General features: G+C 38.4%; 1 long non-coding RNA gene across 2 annotated transcripts in view; it reads right to left on the reverse strand.

The window, feature by feature from the left end:
- Positions 1-528: 528 nt before the first annotated feature.
- The window catches only part of LOC309654681, a 60,895-nt gene continuing 37,686 nt past the window's right edge, over positions 529-23,737 (reverse strand). The window contains exons 2-4 of one of the 2 annotated variants that reach the window (XR_014260399.1): positions 21,289-21,553; positions 19,028-19,253; positions 529-14,324 (exon numbers count right to left, since the gene is read on the reverse strand). This is a non-coding gene — a long non-coding RNA (uncharacterized lncRNA). Of the gene's footprint in view, positions 14,325-17,566; positions 19,254-21,288; positions 21,554-23,737 lie in introns of both variants that reach the window. The other variant, XR_014260400.1, reaches the window with a different exon arrangement.

Raw genomic sequence — 23,737 nt, forward strand, 5'->3', positions numbered from 1 at the left:
ACCCTGAGAAAACCATAATTCTAAAAGAGACATGTACCACAATGTTCATTGCAGCACTATTTACAATAGCCAGGACATGGAAGCAACCTAAGTGTCCATCAACAGATGAATGGATAAAGAAGATGTGGCACATATATACAATGGAATATTACTCAACCATAAAAAGAAATGAAATTGAGTTCTTTGTAGTGAGGTGGATGGACCTAGTGTCTGTCATACAGAGTGAAGTAAGTCAGAAAGAGAAAAACAAATACTGTATGCTAACACATATATATGGAATCTAAAAAAAAAATGGTTTTGCTGAACCTAGGTGCAGGACAGGAATAAAGATGCAGACATAGAGAATGGACTTTAGGACACGGGGAGGGGGAAGGGTAAGCTGGGATGAAGTGAGAGAGTAGCACTGACATATATACAGTACCAAATGTAAAATAGATAGCTAGTGGGAATCAGCTGCATAGCACAGGGAGATCTGCTCGGTGTTGTGTGACCACCGAGAGGGGTGGGATAGGGAGGGTGGGAGGGAGATGCAAGAGGGAGGGGATATGGGGATATATGTATACATATAGCTGATTCACTTTGTTATACAGCAGAAACTAACACAACATTGTAAAGCAATTACACTCCAATAAAGATGTTAAAATAATTATTAGTTCAGTAATTTTTGTGTACATAAACATATGTTAATGTGTGTGCATGCATTCAAGCATGCATATATATTTTATTTACAATACAAATAGAAATCTAATTTTAATTACATAATAATTGAGAGAAAGTGAGTGCTAATGCAACTCTTGAGTACTGCATAATGGTTAATACCTATGACTCTGGAGTCTGATTATCTTGTTCAAAACCTCATGCTACCACTTAGAAACTGTTACTAGGGCAAGATAATTAACCTTTCCAAGCCTCTGTAAAATGAAAGCAATAATAAATAGAACCTAACTCAGAAGCTTTATTTTTAGTGTCCAATGCTAAAACTATGTAAGATGGGAATGCAAATATAAAATATACCAAAATTAATGATTGTGATACACTTGCTTGGATTCACAGTAACTAGGAAATCAGCCCTTCCACCATCAACATAATTTCACCTCATTTATTTTGAAAGTTAAACCGTCTTCAACAAATCCCATGACCCGTTTATAGAGCATAATTCTGGCTTTCAGCTGTCATCCTGGCATAACTATTGACAGTGATTCCTGCCACTCTCAAAAGTTTGCATGATAATTTATTTGCTTACTCAGCCTTTACAGAACTTGGATGGCAGTCTCTTCTTTTTTCCTCTAAATAAATACTGTGACTGCTTTTGTTTTCAGATGTCTATGTGACATCTTTTCAAATATGTATGGTTTTTTTCTTTCCAAATTTGTGCTATCAGTTTTTCCTCTCAAATAGCCCTTTGGGGTTTTTTTTAAAACTTGTGAGTACCAGGTCTCCACCCCCCCACCCCACCCTCATGTAACACAAGAAATTCCTAAAAGTGGTGTAGGTATTTATACTGAGGGGTTAGGGGGAGAGGCCTGTATTTATGTATAATAGAAAACTGTAAAACTGATTTTCAAGGAACTGGGGTGTGCACTAATTCAACTTCTAGCTGATGGATGCACCCTTCTCTTCTCCCTGCATGAAGATTTGCATAAGCCACAAAAACTATATTTCAGAATACTTAGTTTGTGATCTTTTCCCCATAAGAACGATTTAAAACTGGAGATCGATGCATGAGACACAATTTTGGGAGCAAGGGGTGATAACAGGTCAGCCTTAAAGACTATGAATATTCATACAGTGAAGAGACCTCTTTGCTTTGGTTTCAACCAGATTTTCCCAGAGTGACTTGTGCAAAGAACAGATCTTTTTATTTTTTTCTTTTTGCATTTTTATTTCTTTAACTGAGAGGCTGTGTAGTGGCATGGAAAGAGCTTACAGCAGAGCTATTAAAACACCAGATCTGGAGATAATCATGGCTGTATCACTTATTAGCTGGATGACCTTGAAAGGTTACTTAATCTATCAACTTCCTCATTAATGAAATGCAAAACCAATAGCATCTCTCTCATCTTGTTATAACAAGTGAATATAAATAGAAAGGTTAATTTAATAAATAGTATTGAAAAAGCTAGTTATTCATTAGAAGGAAAACATATTGGCCTCTCCATCTCATGCCATATACAAAATATAAATTCCCAATGAATTAAAGATTAAATACAAAAACAGGAACAGCAAATACAATAACAAAAACCTTAGAAGAAAATCCAGGAGGCTGCCTGTACAATTTAAGGATGGGGGGAACATGTTGACTACGGCAAGTAACCTAAGAAACTGTAAAAGAAATTATAGACTTTTTTTTACTATTCAAGAAGTTGAAAACTTTTGTCTGTCATAAATATGTATACCAATATACAAATGATAGAGTTGGAAAAAATATTTCCATGCAAATGACAGATAAAGAAGTAATATCTATATAATGCAAAAAGCTTTTGCAAACTGACAAGCAAAAAAAAAAAAAGCCAACTGAATAGAAAAATTTTCAAGGAAATTGAATAGCAAGTCACAGGAGGGCAAATTCAAATGTTGTTTATACAAAAAGATGAATAAACTCATTAAAGATCAAGAAAATGCCAATTAAAGTAACAGTGAGATAACAGTGACACTCATCAAATTGGCAAAATTTATTTTTAAAAGTTAACATTTATTGATGGCAAATACTTGGAGGGGACCAAGCTCTCATACTTTGCTGGTTGAAATATAAATTATGTAGACTTTTTCAAAAAACAACCACGAAGAAAAATCTATTAAAAGGAAAAATATGTTTATCTTTGACCTAGAAATCCCACTCCTGTTTGTCTATTCTAGAGAAATCAAAACACCGATATGTTTATGCACATAAACACACACATAGTGGTAAAGGAATAGAAATGAAGTCAAGGTCTGTCAATAAGAAAACAGTTGAATTAATTATGGTGTTTCTGTATCACAGGGCATTACACTCCATTACAAAGAATGGATTAGAGCCAAACCAATTCACCCGGAAGGCTAGCTACAAGACATTGTTAAATGAGATAGGCATGACGAGAAAGGTTTTTTCAGCAAATTACTATTATTTACTAGTTTAGATAATAGCAAATGATACTCATCCTGTTCCCACACTAGTTTCTTGGCATTCTGTTGGCACCCAGTCTTCATTCTTGAACTATTGTATTTTAAAGGGTCAATCAGCATTCACAATCTATCCGCACTCGAGCCCGATCTTAGGAGGAGACAAATTGCCATCCATCCATGATCAACTCTTCAGACACAAATTGGTCATTACTCCTCTTCATTAGAGAAATCTTGGTGTTTCTCTAATAATTAAAATAATGGACAATAATCCAATTCTGTTTGGGTTGTTCCTTTTATTTGGGACTTTAAGGATTTGGCTTCTTTGTTTCCCTTGTGAGAGATGTTTGTAAAAGTAGGTGTTGCAGTTTATCTCACAGACAAATAAAGCATTATTATCCCAAGAGCTTCTAAAATGGAGAAGAAAAAGCAATAGATTTACTTTTTAAAAATGGTTTGCTGATAAGAGAGACAGCCCATGAGTTGAAAATGTGAGAGGTCCTGAACTGTACAGAAAGATGCTCAACCTTGCTTGCGGTGGAATTTTCTTGCACTAACCTAGGTAAGGAAGAACTATGTTTCCCAGAACTCCCTTCACTACATAGCTCCAGGTTCCTGTGCACCAAAAGAGACCTGGTACAGGGATTTGGAGAATGGAAGAAAAGCAGGAGTCATGTTCCTTTTATACTCAGAAGGTCAGTGCAAGATACCACGTGCTGCTGCTATTCACACATGCCTACCTGCTGGCTTAACTTGCAGTGAACCTACAGCCAGCCTGCATCAACTCCCACTCCTGCCCAATCTCCACTTTTGGCTTTTCACTCTCCCAGACCTGGCGCGTTTTAGCTCTTTGTCAAAGGGCAACGGTTTCTCTTGCAGCTAACCTGCCACCTCCCCACCACCACCATTAAAGTCTGAGGCTTAGAAGAACTAAGAGATGAACTCAGTTTCCAGTCCAACCTCTGGATTCTGGCTCATCCTCCCAGGTTCCTGCTTCTCTTAGTTTCCCCTGCTAACTCCCTGCCCTGCTGACTTTAGGCTCCAACATCACACAACAGAAGCAACAGCCACATATAAATTGTTTGACCAGTTCTCACAATTGTGTACGGTCAAATACATAAAATCATGGCTTATTATCAATATTTCCCACTGTTTCTGACTTTTAGATTGAACTCTGATTGATGCCTTACTCAAAATAAGAGAAAGGCATATTAAAAGTTCACTGAGGTAGAATCAGTGAATATCTGATATATAAAAATATATTTTTATGTTGGATGGAAGCTGTGGGAACACAGGCCCAATCATATATTGTTAAGGAAATTAAAAAATACTGTGATACTTATGGAGAATAATTTGATTCACATCGAGTGAAACCATACATAGATTTACTCTTAGATCCTGAGGTACTACTTCTGGAATCTATCCCAAAGATACACTGGCAAAAATATAAAATGATGCATGCACAAGCCTATTAATTGAAACACAAATTTAATAACAAAAGACTGGCAATAACCCAAATGTACATCAATAGGGAACAGATTGAAAAATTATAATAAATCCAAGCATTGAAGTAGTATAAAGCTGTCAAAGGGAATGAGGTGCATCTCCATATACTACTATGGGTTAATTGCAGGATATAGTAAATATAGTAGAAAGTAGACGATGCAAAGGGGAAAAAAGTGTGGGTAATGTGTGTCTACCATTTATCTAAGTGTTTGCAAGGATATGAAACAACTGGAACTTTTATTCTATACACTGCTGGTGGGAACATAAAATGTTACTTTTGAAAACAGTTTAAACATACACCTACCATAAGAACCAGCCATTCCATTCAAAGGTATTTAACCCCAAAAAATGAAAGCATAAATCTATACACAGACTTGTAAATAAATGTTCATAGCAGCTTCATTTTTAATAGCCAAAGACTGAAAGCAAACTGAATGTTCATGAACAGATGAATGGATAAACAAATTGCGGTATATCCATATAAAGGAATACTATTCATTAATAAGAAAGAACTGTTCATACATAAAACTTTGATGAATCTCAATATAATTATACTGAGTGAAAGAAACAAGACAAAAAGAGTACACAGATTCACGATGATCTCTATTAAAATTCCAGCAAATTTTATTTGCAGAAATGAAAAAAATGACACTAAAATTCATTTGGAATTTCAGGGGATCTCCAAATAGCCAAAACAGTCTTGAAAAATAAAAAAAAAAGGTTGAGGGTTTATATTTCCTGACTTCAAATTTACTACAAAGACATAGTAATCAAACCAGTGTGGTGTTGGCATAAAGACAAATAGTTTACTGGCATAGAACTGAGAGTCCAGAAATAAACCCATGCAGCTACGCTGCATTGATTTTTAGCAAGGGTGCCAAGAGCGTTTAATGGGGGAAGGACTATCTTTTTAACAAATGGTGCTAGGACAACTGGATAGCCACATGCAAAAGAATGAAGTTGAACCTCTATCTCACTCCACATACAAAAATAAACTCAAACTGGATCAAACACCTAAGTGTAAGAGATAAAACTATAACATTCTTAGAAGAAAACAGAGGGGTCTTTCGTGACCTTGAATTAAGCAATGGATTCTTAGATGTGACACCCAAAACACAAGCAACTAAAGAAAAAATAAATTGTCCTTGATCCAAATTAAAAACTTTTGCACATCAAAGGACACCAGCAAGGAAGTGAAAAGACAGCTTACGGAATGGGAGAAAATATTTGCAAGCCATATGTCTGATAAGGGTCTAGAATCCAGAATAAACAGAGAACACTTACAACAACAACAAAAAGACAAACAATGCAATTAGAAAATGGGTGAAGGACTTGAACAGACATTTCCCTGAAGATGAACAATTTCAAAATGTTGAAGAGATGCTCCACATAATTAGCCATTAGGGAAATGCAAATGAAGACTGAAATGAAATACTAATTCACACCACTAGGTTGGCTATAATTTTTTTTAATGGGAAATAACAAATGTTGCAGAGGATGTGGCGAGATTGGAATCCTCACATATTGCTGGTGAGAATACAAAACGGGGCAGCCACCATGGAAAACTGTTAAACATACTGTTAAAATATGACCAACCACTCTCTTAAGTATATGCCCCAAAGTATTGAAAACATGCAATCAAACAAAACCATGATTTGTCCATGAATGTTCATAGCAGAACAATTCACAAGAGTCAAAGGGTGTAAACAACTCAAATGTATATGAAAAGATGAATGAGTAAACAAATTGAGGTATATCCATACAGTGAAATATTTTTCAGACATAAAATAGGAATGTCTTACTAATACATGCTACAACACGGATGCACCTGAAAAACATTATGCTAAGTGAAAGAAGCCAGACATAAAAGGCCACACAGTACATGATTCCTTTTATATGAAATACCCAGAATAGGTAAAACCAGAGAGACAAAAAGCAGATTAGTGGTTGCCAGGGGCTGGGTAGAGGAGAGAAAAGAAAACTGACTGCTTAATGAGTACGAGATTTCTTTTGGGGGCAACCAAAATGTATTGGAACTAGACAAAGGTGATGGCTACACAATACTGTAAATGTACTAAATGCCACTGAATTGTCTATTTTAAAATGGTGCATTTTATGTTATGTGAATTTTGCCTTAACAAAAGAAAACAAGACTACATAGTGAATGATTTCTTTTGTATAAAATTATAGAGATGAAAATTCATCTATAGGGACAGAGAGCAGATCAGTGGTTGTCTTGAGATAGGAGGGTATACAGAGGAGGGGGATTACCAAAGGGCACAGGAAGCTTTAGGGAGTGATGGATGTGCTCATTATCTTGATTGTGGTGATGGTTTTGTAGCTGTATACATATGCCCAAATATGTGTGCAGTTTATTGTATGTTATAATATAATTCACAATTAGTCACACTTCAATAAAGCTGAAAATAATTAAAATGATGGAGTTCTCTATAGATTAAAAGATACTTAACAGTCATAGTAACAATTGTACTGTGTGACATTATTTACCTCCTTATAAAAAACACATCATAATACATAAAAGGTACAAGGAAAAATGTGAATGACGGATAATGAATGACACTAAGGTATTGCTGTTAATTTTGTTAGCATGATAATGGTATATGATTATGTATTTTAAAGTCTTTATCTTTTGGCGATACATAATGAGGAGGTTATTCTCTTTACCTTTATATACATTTGAAATTTTCTATAATAAAATATTTAAAAATAAGGTTAGCATGCATATGCATTCTCCTCACGTAATACAAGATGTAAAGGGAATTTCTTATACTTTTATTCCCTTTCCAAGCCATAAACAACTTCATGGGGATAGATTTTATTCAGTAGAATGACTCAAACCTGTTCTACCATGCTGTCTTAGTTAGTGATAGTTTTACTAGGTCCATACATTAACTGATAAAGGAGGAACTGACACAAAGCCAATGATCAAGGTCTTGGCCTCCTGAGGCAAGACTGTCTAAGAGTCTCCCAACATAATTTCGAGGTGAAGGGGATCATTACACTTCACCGAGATTTTTCAGAAACTGAATTTCTATGTTTTTCAATACCAATCATCTCTCACTCAGCCATCATGGCAAAACTCCAAAGCCTCAGTCTGAGGTTACCCTGGGAAATGTCTTTAAAACACTATTTCTACTTTTATTTCTGGATGATCAGAAATAACTGTATCCTTCTGGGGATAATATAAACTATTTGTCCCATGTTCTGCACAGAATATTGGCATTTCTGATGAATAAGAGAAAGTTAAATCCATTTTGGGAGAGAAAGGGGAATTGGAGGAATCAATGTCTCTAAACGTTCTGGTTTGTATTTTCAAAAGTTTAAGGATTTTTTAAAACTGTTAATTCCTCTAAGGTTTTACTTATAAATATATGTGTGCCTCCCTTCCACTGAAAAATTCTTTCAATATTTCTTATGTTGTTCTTAATCTATTCTATGCAATTGTCGTAAATCAATACCTTTACTGAGAACACCACAAACCCAACAATTACTTTGAAAGTTTCCTGCTCAGATACACCCAGACATAAAACTGGAATATACCACAAAACTTAGGACTATCAGATTTATATGATTTTAAACAGAGATCTCTCTTATAAGTAGCAGATAGAAACTGAGTTCCAAAGTATAATGTCACTAAATCATTATCCTAGAATCAGTTAAACAAAAGGTTTTGATTCAGAAATCTACTCTACATGGAAGATAAAAACACATTACTTCAAATCACTATGCACTATGGCATTTTTACCCGTTCTGTTTAATCAAAGCACATAGCTCATTAAACCAGGACAGTGAACCGTATGTACATTACCCAGTCATATTAATCTTATTGGTCCTTGCCTGTCTGACAATGACCAACTTCATGTTAATAATGACTCCTCCCTAAAGAAAGATCTGAAATTCTTCTACCTACTTCTCACTCCTCCTAGCTCTGCACAGAGACATTCCTAATAGTTGATAGAGAGACCCTCTTCTTGGTGATGACACCTGTGAAGTTGTTCAAACACAGAGATACAAAGACATGAATTCAATTCTTCTTCCAATTTATCCTTCAAGTCACTTTTCTCTAGTAGACTTCTGTCATTTAAATTTTGAATAAAATATCTATTTTATCACACCCTCCAACTCTGTAACAATCACTACTACTTCTTGAATGCCTTCTTGAGCCCTGGCACTCACTAGACATGTGTATACTCTAGACCAAGCCTCACAATAATCATGCAAAGAAGATCTTACCTTTTAAAATGAGAACACAAATAGCCAGAGAGATTAAGCTCAAGCTCACTCAGCAATAAGTGATAGAGCTAAAATTCTAAATTTAGTCCACCTGCCTGTGTCTTGTGTTCTATCTACTACTTCCTTTCCACTCTCTACATCTCTCAACAGAACTGTGTTATCACTTTCCAAGACTTTCACTCTCCTTAATAACTTCAGCACCTAGTTCCCAAAGTGTAGAGGCCTTACCCATCCAGCTACTGTGCCAGAAATAAGATGTCAGCTAACTCTGGAGGTTTACTATTGAGAAGTCAATTTGGCTCTCATTCTTTTTTTTTTCTTTTCCATATTCTTTTCCATTATGGTTTTCTAACAGGATATTGAATATAGTTCCCTGTGCTATACAGTAGGACCTTGCTGTTTATCCATTCTATACATAATAGCTTGTATCTGCTAATCCCAAACTCCCAATCCATCCTTCCCCCACCCCCCTTGGCAACCACAAATCTCTGTGTCCATGAGTCTGCTTCTGTTTTGTAAATAAGTTCACCTGTGTCATATTTTAGATTCCACATATAAATGATATCATATGGTATTTGTCTTTCTCTGTCTGACTTACTTCACTTAGTATGATAATCTCTAGGTCCATACATGTTGCTGCAAATTGCATTATTTCATTCTTTTTTATGGCTGAGTAATATTCCACTGTACATATGTACCACATCTTCTTTATCCATTCATCTGTTGGTGGACATTTAGGTTGTTTCCACATCTTGGCTATTGTAAATAGTCCTGCTATGGACATAGAGGTGCATGTATCTTTTCAAGTTATGGTTTTGTCCAGATATATGCCGAGGAGTGAGATTGCTGGATCATATGGCAACTCTATTTTTAGTTTTTTAAGGAACCTCCATACTGTTTTCCATAGTGGCTGCACCAACTTACATTCCCACCAACAGTGTAGAAGGGTTCCCTTTTCTCCACACCCTCTCCAGCATTGGTTGTTTGTAGACTTTTTAATGATGGCCATTCTGATCAGTGTAAGAAGATATCTCATTGTAGTTTTGATCTGCATTTCTCTAATAATTAGCAATGATGGGCATCTTTTCATGGGCCTATTGGCCATCTGTATGTCTTATTTGGAGAAATGTCTACTTAGGTCTTCTGCCTATTTTTTGATTGGGTTGTTTGGGTTTTTTTGTTGTTGTTGTTATTAAGTTGTAAGAGTTGTTTGTATATTTTGGAAATTACGCCATTGTCAGTTACATCATTTGCAAATATTTTCTCCCAGTCCATAGGTTACCTTTTTGTTTTGTTTATGGTTTCCTTTGCTGTGCAAAAGCTTATAAGTTTGATTAGGTCCCATTTGTTTATTTTTGGTTTTATTTCTACTGCCTTGGAAGCCTGACCAAAGAAAACATTGGTATGATTTATACCAGAGAATGTTTTCCTGAGTTTTATGTCTTATACTTAAATCTTTACATTTGGCTCTCATTCTTAGGCCACATTTCATGCTAACCACTTTTGCCACTAATAAGGGTAATGTTTTGTTTTCCACCTACCTTATTCCTTTATTTTATTTCTCAGTTGGTTCAAAACCCAAATGGGGAAGATTGGGCCCACTCTATGATCTGACATCACTATTTTAGAATATGTGCTCCTAAGTTTGGGTGGATTTTGCCATTGCTTATTAAAAAAGAGGGTTCCCTATGCAAATCCATACTGTAACCAAACACAATAGTTGTTTAACCTGCGTGCAGGCACACACGGAGAAGTTAGGTTAAGAACATATGTGTTAATTTGCCTCTGAGGAACAACTTTAATTATAAGTGAACATTTTTTATTCCTTAACTAGGCCCAATAGGACTTCTCTTTGGCAGTACCTACTTTTTTATTTTTAGCTGTTGGTTAGAAATGTTCTCTGTAATTGAAAGCAATAAAAAGGTTTTCATTTAAAAGGAAGGGGAGTCTATAAATCAGATTGATATTCTCCTGCATAACAATGAGTCTTTAAGATTTTATTTAAGCTTCTTCCCCTGTTTAAATAATATTGAGACCCTTTCAACTTGCAAGTAGAAAGTAACACAGCTTGCTGTGCTACCAAACCCAAGAAGCCTCACAATATAAATAGAGCCAGAGGTACATAGAGCCAAAGCCAGCTCAGCTCCTGCAGGATTCCCTTGAATACAAGTCCCTTGCCAACAACCAACATATTTTCTTAGCAAAAGGAAAAATATTTCACAGCATGTTACATTACTTGCTGTTTTTCAGCTCTTAAATAATAAAAGTCAATAATCAGTGAAGTCAGAATAATGACTTTAAACTCACACGGGGACCACCAGGTTAAGAACTGTGGACCAGATTACCAATTCTGGCAAAAAAAAAGAGAGCAGGTTTATGATCAGATGAGCCATAGCATAAATAGCTGAAAATGGCAATAATCAAGGATTCATTTCAGTGCTTTATGACTCACATTTACATGTTAATGATCAAATGGAGAATCAGAATTATTGTTGGGAATAGAGACGCTGTACCCCAGGAGAAGCAGGAGATTACCTAACTTCCGGGGTTTCACAGACCGCAAATGGGTCATCAGGGACCTTTACTGCACATTTAACAGTTCATTTCAAGGTGCATCCTATGTGTCACAGCCCCAAACTCAAATACCTGCAGGGTCAAATAGGTAATGGAGGTAAGCAACATGGACCCCGTTTACTAGTTCACACAATTTCTCTAAATTCTCAGCAGGACTAGCTACACAGTTTGTGGAGTCCAATGCCTAATGAAAATGCAAGGCCCCTTGTTCTCAAAGCAGCAAAAAAGTGACATTAAAGGTATTAAAGTATGAAGCTTTTTCATTTCTCCCCAGTCTCATGCTGTCTCTGTCTCTGTCTCTCTTTCCCCACAACTCCCTCTACGTGTCCTGTCATGATGATTTTATTTGCTATTTAATGCTGCTTTTCTTCAGGCACAGACAGACTCATGAGGCGAGTGCAGAACCTATGGTGTAAGACCTAAAATTAAGATTCAATATTACATGCTGTCTTGACATCTGAAGCCAAGAGGGCCTTAGATGGCATAATGACAAGTTCCCCTCCCCACTCTGCTCCTGCAGATAAGGTCCCCTCGCCAAACACCCCTCCTTATCATGGGGCCCCGACACAGGGCCTGCTTGTTCCTGAGAAGCAGGTTTCAGTCCCCTGCCAGCCCACAGAATTATTCAAACCAGCCAATTCCATCCTCCCGTGGAAATCAGGGGTCACCTCTACCTCTTGTTACTACAAAGCCTGCTCTCACAGCCTCTGCTTATTTACTCTCTTCCCAAGTGCAACTCCTCTGTGGCCCTGTGTGGCACGTGACTTCTTCCTCCCTGGAGCTGTGAGTACAGATGACTAATAACTGCTGTCAATCTCATTTGTCTTGTGTCAAGTGTCATGTGTTCAGCCATCCCCATAATCCCAGGGCATGACTCTTACCTTTGCCAACAGAGTGAAGAAGAGGCAATCAAAATAGACTCTCACAGACCCTGCCCTGTGACATCATGAGCAGGCATATGTGTACATGCTGGTATGTGATCCACCGACTGCCAGGATCCCCCTCCCACACGCTGCTGGACCAGCACACCATGCCCCAACCATGGGTGCGGAAGGTATCTTCTCTTACCGTGAGCTTACCACCCCAAGTCATGGCAGATGGGCAACCCCCAGGGGCATTGCAATCTCTCGTCCAGGACATGACAGACTAAGGATAGATGAGAGGGTCACTCCTGCCAAGTCACCCACCATCAACACCCTGGCACTGCTAGCACAGGGCGGAGACAGCCACCACCATGCCCGGCTCCAAGATAGGAGGAGGACATGCTTGTCCAGCACTGACTGTCCACACATCAATGCCCAGACCCCCACTAGGGGGAGACGGTGGCAGTAGTCATGAGGTGGGGATGAGAAGCAGGGTCCAGGCAAGGTCTGGGGAACCAGGAAGTGGGGAAGTACGTGGCTGAGCATCCTTCCCAGGAATGCAGGCAGTGAGGTGCTAGAGATGCAACTGCACGTGGGTTGAGGCTGCAGACCTGGGGCACGCTCCATTGTCCCATCAGACTTCATGAACAAAGCACAAATTCAAAGATAAAATTATTAAGAATTTTAAGACAGTAACCATGGGGCATTAAACCCTAAGCATGGAGCCCTGCCTGTGAAGTTGGTCCTGGTTCTCAAACATTCAGCACACTAAGTAGCAATGTTTCTGGTTGTACATGTTTATGTCTGTTCATGGCACATGATTTCTACTGCACCCAGAAAATCCTTTCTGATAAACTTGCTATCTCATAAAAACTTCAATGCCTCCAAAGTATCTTCATTCTTACTGAATTTACAACATCTTAATTTATTTTCATTGAAATGTAAAACCTGTTGAAATTTCAGTAATTTTACTTTCAGTTTGGCCCATGGTTCTCAATGTGGTTATTTCATAAAGAATTCTTAAATTACATCACTTTGCATAGATACAATTAATTTGTACCTTAAACACCTAGGAATGTGTTTCATATCTACAAAGAAATTTTCTTTCTTCTTTCTTGCATGAAACATAATACCCTCTCAATGTATCTTCCATTATTCCAGTGTGAATAGATACAGAAGATACTTCCTCTTAATTCTATGCCATGGAAACAGCACTGCAGGTATGACTGTGAGGGCCCACTGACAGCCTCAGTGTTGAGGGGCCAGTAGAGTATGGTTTGGGGAGCACGTGCCCCATCTAAATGGAGCCTCCATCGCTCAGCAGCCAAATCATTGCCACATGGAAATATGGACCCAGGATTGGCAGAGCTGCCACATTTTCAAAGAAAGCCAGTAATTCAGATTTTTACAGGAAAATAAAACTTATTTGTAAATGATGACGACCGATGAAAAGAAAAAATTTTAATGCTGATTTGACCAACACAGAAAGGACCTAATGAGACACATGTAGGTAGCATTCAGCCACATTTGATGGTCTCTGACATGGAAGAAGAGTACCACTCTCATAAAAATCCCATTTATTGCTCTGTCATGACACTTACCACTTACGCACTCATTATCTCTTTATTTGCCTGTTTCCTTCACTAGACCCTGAGCTCCCTGTTGAAGGGAGTATGTCTGCACCTGGCACAATGGTCTGGCACACACCAGGTGCTACAGAATCATCTATTAAATTTTTTATTTTACTTTTTAAATTTTATTTATTTATTTTTGGCTCCATTGGGTCTTTGTTGCTGCACGCGGGCTTGCTCTAGTTGCGGCGTTGGGGCTTCATTGTGGTGCGCGGGCTTCTCATTGTGGTGGCTTCTCTTGTTGCAGAACACGGACTTTAGGCGCATGGGCTTCAGCACTCGTGGCACACGGGCTTAGTTGCTCCGCTGCATGTGGGATCTTCCTGGACCAGGGCTCGAACCCGTGTCCCCTGCATTGGCAGGCAGATTCTTAACCACTGCGCCACCAGGGAAGCCCCTATTAAATGATTTAAATTCAATGAATACTTATTAAAAACTTACAACTTCCCAGGCACTGAGATGAACCAAACAAATAATACACATATTCTATGAATGAATCTTTCATTTTAAAAACTTTCTTCTTTTCTTCTCAGTGAGACTTTAAAAATCTCTAAGTTCTTTTTAAAATCACATCTATCAGTAGCAGAGGGTCAACTGTTGGGATTTTATTCTGCAGAACTTGGCCCTAGACCAAGAAATACATTAAATATCACCCTTGAATTTCGGTGGAAAGCTCCCGACATTCCTCAAGTTTCTTATGCATGTAATACATACATGGGACATAATGTCTTTCAACAGACATTAATTGAGGGCCTAATATATACCAGGTACTGTGTGAGCTTTTGGGGACCAGAAGACCAAATAAACATGGTCTCTCCCCTCAGTTAATCTCAGACTATAGAAAGACAACCTTACCCTGACTTCGTCTAACTTGCTTTTTTGGTCCACAAATTCTTCCTTGCAGGAGAATCAGCTCCATCTATCCATTCCCCTCAATCCCTTTTCCAAAGTGCAGTCCCACTGACTCCCAGGATGCCATAATATGACAATCTGGGGCCAACAATGTCTATGAGTTTACACTGGCCTGGCCTATCTCAGGATGTGATGCCACTCTCACGGCTGCACCTATGAAAGCATCCTTCACACAACCACATCTTATTATACCTCCTGCACAACCAAGCCAGAACATCTTAACCTAAGAAGATATTTGCAGATGTTCCTGGATGAGAAACCACACTGGTGCTTTCCAAATCTGCCTCCTCCTGCAAACCAATGCCCATTCTGCATTAGCAACGATAATATCAGATATCATTGATTGACTCCTTGCTCAATGCTAGATCTATTCTGAACACACACTGCGTACAGTATATAAAGCAGTCCTTACACATATACACACAGTCTCTAAGGTAATCCTTACAGTTACCTGGAAAGAAGTCAGTTCAGGGAATCCAGGTTATGAGGCCAACACTTGTTTGGAACTCATACTGTTTATATTTGTATAGGATACAAAAATCTTAATTCTCAACTACCTTGTAGGCCTCCTGACTCTGAGGATCTCAGATATGGATTTCTTACATATCCGACACAGGTCATGGGAACTAGCTCAGATTCTCTCTGCCTAACCTTCCCAAATCCATTAGTATTCACCCATGACCACATCATCACACTGGCCTGGGGCATTCGGCTAAGTGTTCTCCCCAGAATTCGAATAGGAAGAGGGGAACAGGTAGTAGGACACCAGTGTCCTCTTTTCTCCCAATGCTTTACTTTTGGCTTCCCTCCTCAATCTGTCTTTCCCACCTTCTTCCAAGTGATAGAGCCACCGGGTCCCTCTGAGCAACCCCACAAGAATTTTCACCCTAGCTTTTGCCTTCTGATTCTTGCCTCCATTAACTAGGCTCCTCTTTGTCATGGTAAAAGAATATTCTACCATTTCCTATCTAGTAAGACATTCCCTTAAACCTTTTATTTGCTTCTCTCTGTACTGTGTCTTGGCTCTTGGTATGATTATGAAGAAGAGTGGAATTTAAATAACCATTTTCTCTTTCAACAGACCCTAGCTTTCAATGAAGACTCAAGAAAACCTGTTCTGAAACTCAAAAGTGAGCACTGATCTCTTTGGTCTAAGTGTACCCTGAGCAAATTAATGTTTTAGGTAGGTGAGTTGCCCTTTGGACATAATTTAAGGAGAATAAAATACATTGTCATAGTATATTTTTAAAATGGTATCCCAGGGACAGTAACACTCATAGTAAAAAGAAGTTGAAGTGACATTCATTATTTTCTGTCTCAAAGAAAAGCTTCAAAAGGAAGCAATCTTCAGACTGAATAAAATCTGTCATCCCCCACCCCCATCTGCATCTGCCTTCCTGGATGCCAAGAAGTTGGAGGAGATGAGTATAGGGATCCTCTACCACTCTGCCTTCCTCTTCACTCTCATCCCTAATTCACTTCTTTCTCTAGGTTGTACTTTTATCTAGGTGGTCTGAGTGCCATAATTCCTGCATCGGATCAAGAGTTAACATTTTTTAGCTAAGCGTGATTGACAAAGCCTCTTGTTGTTTCTTTATGACTTATGTCAAGCTTATTAAATAACATTTAATCATTTCTGGGCAGTGTTGATGAATCAAACTCTTGGAGAATGGGTGTCTGGAAATGTATCTATACTTTCTAACATTAACTTGTGTTTAAAAATAACCATTCTAAGTGTTTTTGCTCTAAACTGTGTTTGTATGGAACTTTACAGTAAGGTATATAACATGGAAAACAGCTCTATCATTGAGAGGTGAAATTAAACAACTTACCTAAGGTGACTCAACTACTAAGTAGACTCAACCTGTCTTACTTTTCTTATAATCTATGTTCCTAACCACTAGGATAGACTAGCTCCCTATAAATAGGACACTGGTTCATGCCTACAGTGCCATGCTTTGAGGCAGCAGGATAGTTTGCTTCTGACCCAGAATTCTGACACAGCAATACAACCTATGACTGCCCTCATGATGCCCTGTACCTAGGCTTTCTTAGTTGTTACTCTCCTTCAACACATCCTCTCCCATAAAGCCATTTGGAAATGCTGACCTAGCAGAATTCTGCATAGTCCAACATCCAGACCATGTACCAGCAGATAAGGCATGACCTGTTCCAAGGATGTGACAAGCAGACAGAGTCTCCAGGTCAGAGCCTCATCTGGTATCAGCTTAGATCAGAAATCTCAGCAACAGGCTCCCTGGGACCTTTCTATGCCAACATTTGAGGTGTGCATTTTGTATGTTGATTAAATCCCACCTTCATTTTATTTTCCCATTATAGCCATTTAATCTGCTGCTATTGCTATTATTATATTCTAAAAACTGCCTATGTCCCTTCTTAAAATGAGGCAATAGATAAATATTAACCAGATAAGCCTAGAATGCTCATAGAAAACTCTAGTAACTGTAAACCAAATGTTAGCATTAAGAATCAGCAACCCAGTTGTGTAATGTCCCTACCTTTGTGACTGAGTACCATTGACCCACCCTATAAAGACAAGACCCTTCCTCAGCCGGGAGCAGGGCAGGACCCATGGGGACAAGGATGACAGAGACTGAGCAGGGCTCCTGGGGATGACAGGCAGAGCCTTCCAGAAGACTTAGATTGACTGCCCCATGGTTGAATCTGTCCTCCTTTCTATCGACATAGTCAACACAGACAGCCTACCTCCTGGGAGCAGAGATTTCAAAACTCCCTCCTGTTTTCAGTATCTACAAACGGGCTCATTTCCAGTCCCTGGGAAACAGCATGGAACATTGGAAAGGCATGAGATTTGAAACCAAACCCAGCTATCCATCCTCACTGGCCAAGTGATCTTGGAAAGTTACTTAACTTCTTTAAGCTTGTGTTATTTCATATGTAAACTGAATCAGTATATCCTTGCAGGGTGGTCATAAAGAGCAAATGGAAGGAACCTGGTTCTGTGCAGAGGTTGGTTAACAGTATATGGACTATGTTCAAATATGTCGAGTCTTCCGTTGCCCCTTCTTCACAACCTGGCCCCAACTCTGCCTTGTAAGCCATGGACTGAACTATTTATTATTAACTGTAAGTTCCTGGGTTCCATGTCTACCCAATTTCCATGTATAAAAAGACTAAAATTGGAAAATATATATCTTTATGACCACTTTGTGCCAGATTGACTGACTAGCTTAAATTTTTGATGCATTAACAGGGGATAAGGGCATTTCTGTGGTTTGGTGTTCCTTGAACGTGAGCCAGACCTTGAGCCAGAACCTCTAACTTCTGTTGAAGGACCTATCTACCTGCTGATACTTTCAATACACTCCCTCGTTTTATACTCACAACAACTCTGGGATGCTAATTTTATAAACTGAGGCATAAGGAAGTTAAGTATCTTGCATCAAGAAAGTGGTAGACCAGGAAGTCAAACCTAGATCTCACTGGACTGTGTACTTTCCCAATGATGCAGTTCATTTGGCAATATGCTGCATGAAACTTCCTAATTTTAAACAGTATAGCAGGCCTCAGATGCATTCTGTTGTACTAAGCCATGCTAAAGGAGGAGCTATTCCACAAATAAAATCAGAATCATCCTGCATTTAAGGAACTCACTAAGTATGTCCCTTTTAGAATAAATGTTGAGAAAATTTACTGGCACCATCAAATATAAAAATGTGAAGACAGTCAGAGGTGCTGTGCTCTATTTCCTGAGAGACTCAGAAATGTAAATCTCACAGCAAAGGTGGTCTATGTAGAATTTGTTATTCTTTTTGTTGTGTATGCCAAAGTTAATTTCATATCACAAAAATATCCTAGATCAGTGTTACTAACAAGAATGGTTCTCAAAACTTAATTTGGTAGAAACAGACATGTTAAGAAATTGTTGTATATCTTATTAAGGAGGGAAATAGATTAGGGCTATTGTGTTAAAATACAGCCGGCTCACCATCTCCGCAGATGTGATACCACAGAGTCGGAGGGCCAACTGTACTACCATCATTTTATATAAGGGACTTGAACATCCACAGATTTTGGAATCCTCGGCTGGGAGTCCTGGAACCAATCCCCCATGGATACCAAGAAAGAATATACACTTTCCTGTGGTCATTGGAATGTAAAAGGAATGCTGACTTTACCATCAAAGTAAGGAAAAGATTCACTCACCTCTTCTTGTGTGATGTGCTTGGTCAGTGAGTTTGGTGAGGGCAAGAAGAACAAGTAGGCAGGCTGTTGCCAGAATCTAGAGATCAGGCAACTGTCTGAGTCTGTGATTAAAGTTGGGAGTGGTGGGCCAGGATGGCAAAAGGATGGTAAGGCCAAGACCCATCCTGGGAGGTCACAAAGATGCCAACGCCAAGCAAGATGGTTCAGAAGCCAGTAGCCAAGGTTCCTGAAGACAAAGCAGGGGAGACAGTCACCATGTGAGCCAGCAAATCTTCAGGCCAATATTTCTCAACCAGAGCACTGCTTATCCACAGCATCTGAAGGTGCTCCCTCAAATATGACATTCTGAAAACTAGATTGTTCTAAGTATACTCTGCGTACACTATGAATGATAACACCTCCAACTACCACTTATATCACTCTTCAATTTCATTTGTTCACCAAGTTCTACTAGATTTACCTACCAAGTATCTCTAGAATCCTTTTTCTTCCATTCTTTTCTTTTGCCGTGGTCCTTATGACAACTTGCCGTGATTACAGTTTCCTTAGGATGAGACTTCCTACTTCTGTTCCTATCTACCCTCTCCCTGTACCTTCAACTCTAACCGTATTGTTTCTCTGCTTAGAGACTTGGAGCACACAATCTACAATCCCTTTCTGTGTTCATGTTGCTACTGCTGCTGACGCTGTGAGATGCTATGTGCCTGGCACTGTCCCAGGCACCAGGGATACAAAGAAGAATAGGACAGATCCCCCTCCCCCAAAGAGCTCATCATATTTAGGAGAAAAATCTCCAGCTTCATCTCATGCCATTCATTCCTATTCAGGTCATATTCCTGCCACAGAACATCAATCAATCCATGCTCTTTAATATCTTCTTGCCTCTGACTGTCACTCTTCTGTCCAGAAAACTTCTATTCATTCTTCAATACCCAACACATTTATTACCTTGTGCATAAATTTTTTCTCAATTCCCAAAACATAATTTGTCCTATGTGTGTTCCCAGAGCACTTTGCATTTCTCCTTGTATAGCACTGACCCCATTAATTGTAAATATCTGCTTAAAATCTTCTTTTTCCACTAAACTTAATCAGTTTTTCAAGCACAAGAACCATATTCTGTTCACATTTGCATTGCTCAGGAGATGAGAGAGTGCTGAAATGTATTGATATTAGGCATCAAAAACATGGTTTTAAAAATTAGTTTGTTAATTAAATACATGAATATAGACAAGGTTTGAGAAATCAGACTGAAATTTGATACAAAATAACCACACAAGCATCATATTTCATTTATTGTACTGAAGATTGAAGATGGAATACCAGTGGAAACACCCAGAATGTTTGGCAGGTAAATGGGGGATTCTTCGTCTTAAGAATGCAACAACCATATTTTTAAATGATTTGAGAGGAATTTATCCACTGCATAAATAAATTATTTCCTCAAAGACATTCAAGTCATATTTCTAATTCTTATCAGCAAGATCATCTACTCCTGTCTCCAGAATCTCTTCATTGGCCTAGTGGTAAATTTATTTTATTAGATAATTTTTCTCTATCTAGTTAAAGGCACGTTTCAGGGAGGTAGGAAATGGTGCAAGCTCTCCTTCATCTCCCGCACCATCCTACAAGCATCCCCCAGCAACAAGAGCTTGGATGCCAGAGACTGAGAGAAAGTCAATAACTGACAGCAAGGAAAGAATTCGAGGCATTGATCATCTCAGACTTGGGAGTTGAGATAACGCCACAGAATTCAACTCCACATTAACTCTGCTTGTGCTGGAAGGGAGAAATATTTTTAAATGGGCTCAGATTAGAAATATGGGAGAGATTTTAAGGCAATTGAATCTAACCCATTGTTTCTTGGCACTATTGACACTTTGGACCAGATAATTTTCTGTTGAGGGCGGGTGTTGTCCTGGGCACTGGAGGACGCTTAGCAGAATCTCTTGCCTCTACTCACTAGATGCCAGTAGCAACCCCCAGTTGTGGACAAGCAAAAATGTCTCCAGACATTGGCAAATGTCCCAAGGGTCTAAATGGACCCCTTGTTGAGAACCACTGCTCTAACCCATCACACACAAATAAAAATGCTTCTAGCTCCATTATAGAAAGCTACCTTTTCAAGTGCTTTAACAATGACAAAATGTAGAATAGTATCAAATTAATATTTAGGCAAATGATGTTGCTCCAAAGAGATTATCCTAAAGAGATCATCTGTAAGCCCCACCAAAAGAATGTGAAACAGACTCTGACATTACCTCAGCCAGAGTTCTATTTTGGATGAGAAGTGGAGGCAGTTTGCCATGCGGTAAGCTTCTCCTTTCTTGATATTTCTGGAGGGCATGTGCTTGCTTGCTCTACAGCCAAATCAGAAGCATTCAACACAGTGATTTCTGTTTTAAACAAAAAACAATAGTCTAAGGAATGTTTTTCCTGACAAAGCAGGCTGTAAAAACCCTGCTGCTCAAATGAGAGAACTGATCTACCATGTCAATGACTCAGCCCTCCTTCAATCCAGTTCACCTGAAATCAGCAAAACAAGACAGAAGGCCAAATTAATGTTAATTCAATAGAAAAAGAATCTTTTTACAACATAATCTTTTTATAACCTCCCTAGACCTTCATTTCCTCACCTCTGAAATCAAGTAATAAGATCTGTCCAACAGATTTATGAAAATTGAGACATTACATACAAAGGCAGTGGCTGGCACATGATACATATTCAAAAGTGTTTAAATACCAATTCGAATATATTTTCTCAGTCATTTTCTCTGATATCATATGAGAACTAAGACTAGAATTTGTTTTCACCTCCTGTTGCCTATTGAACAATCAAAGGGTTAAGAAAAACTAAAAGAATTAAGACACTAATCATTTACTAATGTATTTAGTTATTTTTGTGTTTCAAGAAAACACAAAAGACATCAGACAAAAGTTTCATATAAAGTAACCTTCTAATCCTAACTTCTTAAAATTTAACAAGCATTGATCTCTAAGTAAGTGGTTGGCCTTTCTTCCTACTGATATTTCATTCCAAAAAGCATTTGGCATACAGGATGTGTGTTGTTGTAAAGAATGGCAATTTTAAATATTCAAAATCACAGCATTCCTTTTCACCATATGTTAACACTTATCAAATGCATGAACTATAAATCAAAACCAAATCTAGTAAGGAATATCTATGTGTATAACTGAATCATTTTGCTGTACAGTAGAAATTAACACAACGTTGTAAATCAACTATACTTCAATTTAAAAATAAATTGAAAAAAACCAAGCCTAGGAGAACCAACTCAATGCATCAAATAAAAGTAATCATTATAAATGGCTACTTTTTCAGGCTGCACCAGGCACCAAGCCAAGCCCTCTGCATAAATCTTTGATGTTCTACGATGTGTCATATTGTGATCTTATCCCCCATGGCAATTTTTATTATTCCCATGTTACAGATGAGGAAACCGAAACTGAAAGTATCTGAGTGACTTGCCCAAGGTCGCGCCCTTTAATGGAGCCAGGATTGAAACCCAGGCACTCTAGCTGGGCTTCTATCCATCAGGAATTACGCCTCAGTATAAATGGGTAATGGATATGAAGAGAGTGTGGGTTTCTCTTGCCGCCAAGTTACCATGGAAGCAATGACTTAAACCAGTCCTATTAAAACATATGACCACCTGAAGATCATGCTGATTTCAGTGCCTCACATATTAGTCCCAGGCAATAAAAATACAAATCATGAAAACTGGCTTCCCCATTCATAAGCCTATCTTTCCCATAGATAAGTCACGTAGCAGAAAAATCAAGACAGAGTCCTCATAAAACAACTATACTCCAATAAAAATTAATTTAAAAAAAAGAATATCAATGATAAAAAAGAGTCCTTTTTCTAAAAGATTCTTCTCCATCAGAGACTTCTAAGTAAGTCTATCTCTTGAGTAGATTTTGGAAAGTCCATGGACACTTTATCAATATATGCAGATATTTTGCATGCATCAGAGACCAGAATTTTTGGAACAAAAAATTTAAGAAGCGCTGTGCTAAACCAAAAGAAGTACACGGATCAGAAGCCTATTAAGAAACTTTTAGTGCCGAGATCCAATAGGATCTGATTTTAAGATGGCATAATATCCATAGCCAACTCCTAAAGTAGTAGCAACAACCAATAAATATCAATATGTCAATATGTCATATTCATGAGTGGTCAAACCCAAGGGACTCATGTGCCTCAAATTTGAAGATTCAATCCAGACTTCTGGACTTCCCTGGTGGCGTAGTGGTTAAGAATCCACCTGCTAATGCAGGGGACACGGGTGGAAGATCCCACGTGCCGCAGTGCAACTAAGCCCGTGTGCCACAACTACTGAGCCCAAAGCCCGTGTGCCTAGAGCCCGTGCTCCGCAGCAAGACAAGCCACAGTAATGAGAAGCCTGCACACCACCACGAAACTAGAGAAAACCCACGCGCAGCAACAAAGACCCAACGCAGCCATAAATAAATAAATAAATAAATTTATTTTTAAAAAATGAAATCCAGACTTTTGTCAAAGCACCTACTAGACAACTAGCAGGCGCCATGATGGGCACAAAAAATTCAAACATATATTAAAATTTCTGCCTTCATAGCTTATTATGGAAAATTTTTTGAAAATAAGTACCAATAGTAAAATAACACTGAATAGTAAATGTCACTATAAAGGTACGTGAAACATTA

The sequence above is a fragment of the Balaenoptera physalus genome (genome assembly GCF_965194825.1).
Source record: "Balaenoptera physalus genome assembly, chromosome: 2".
In the NCBI taxonomy this organism is placed as follows: domain Eukaryota; kingdom Metazoa; phylum Chordata; class Mammalia; order Artiodactyla; family Balaenopteridae; genus Balaenoptera; species Balaenoptera physalus.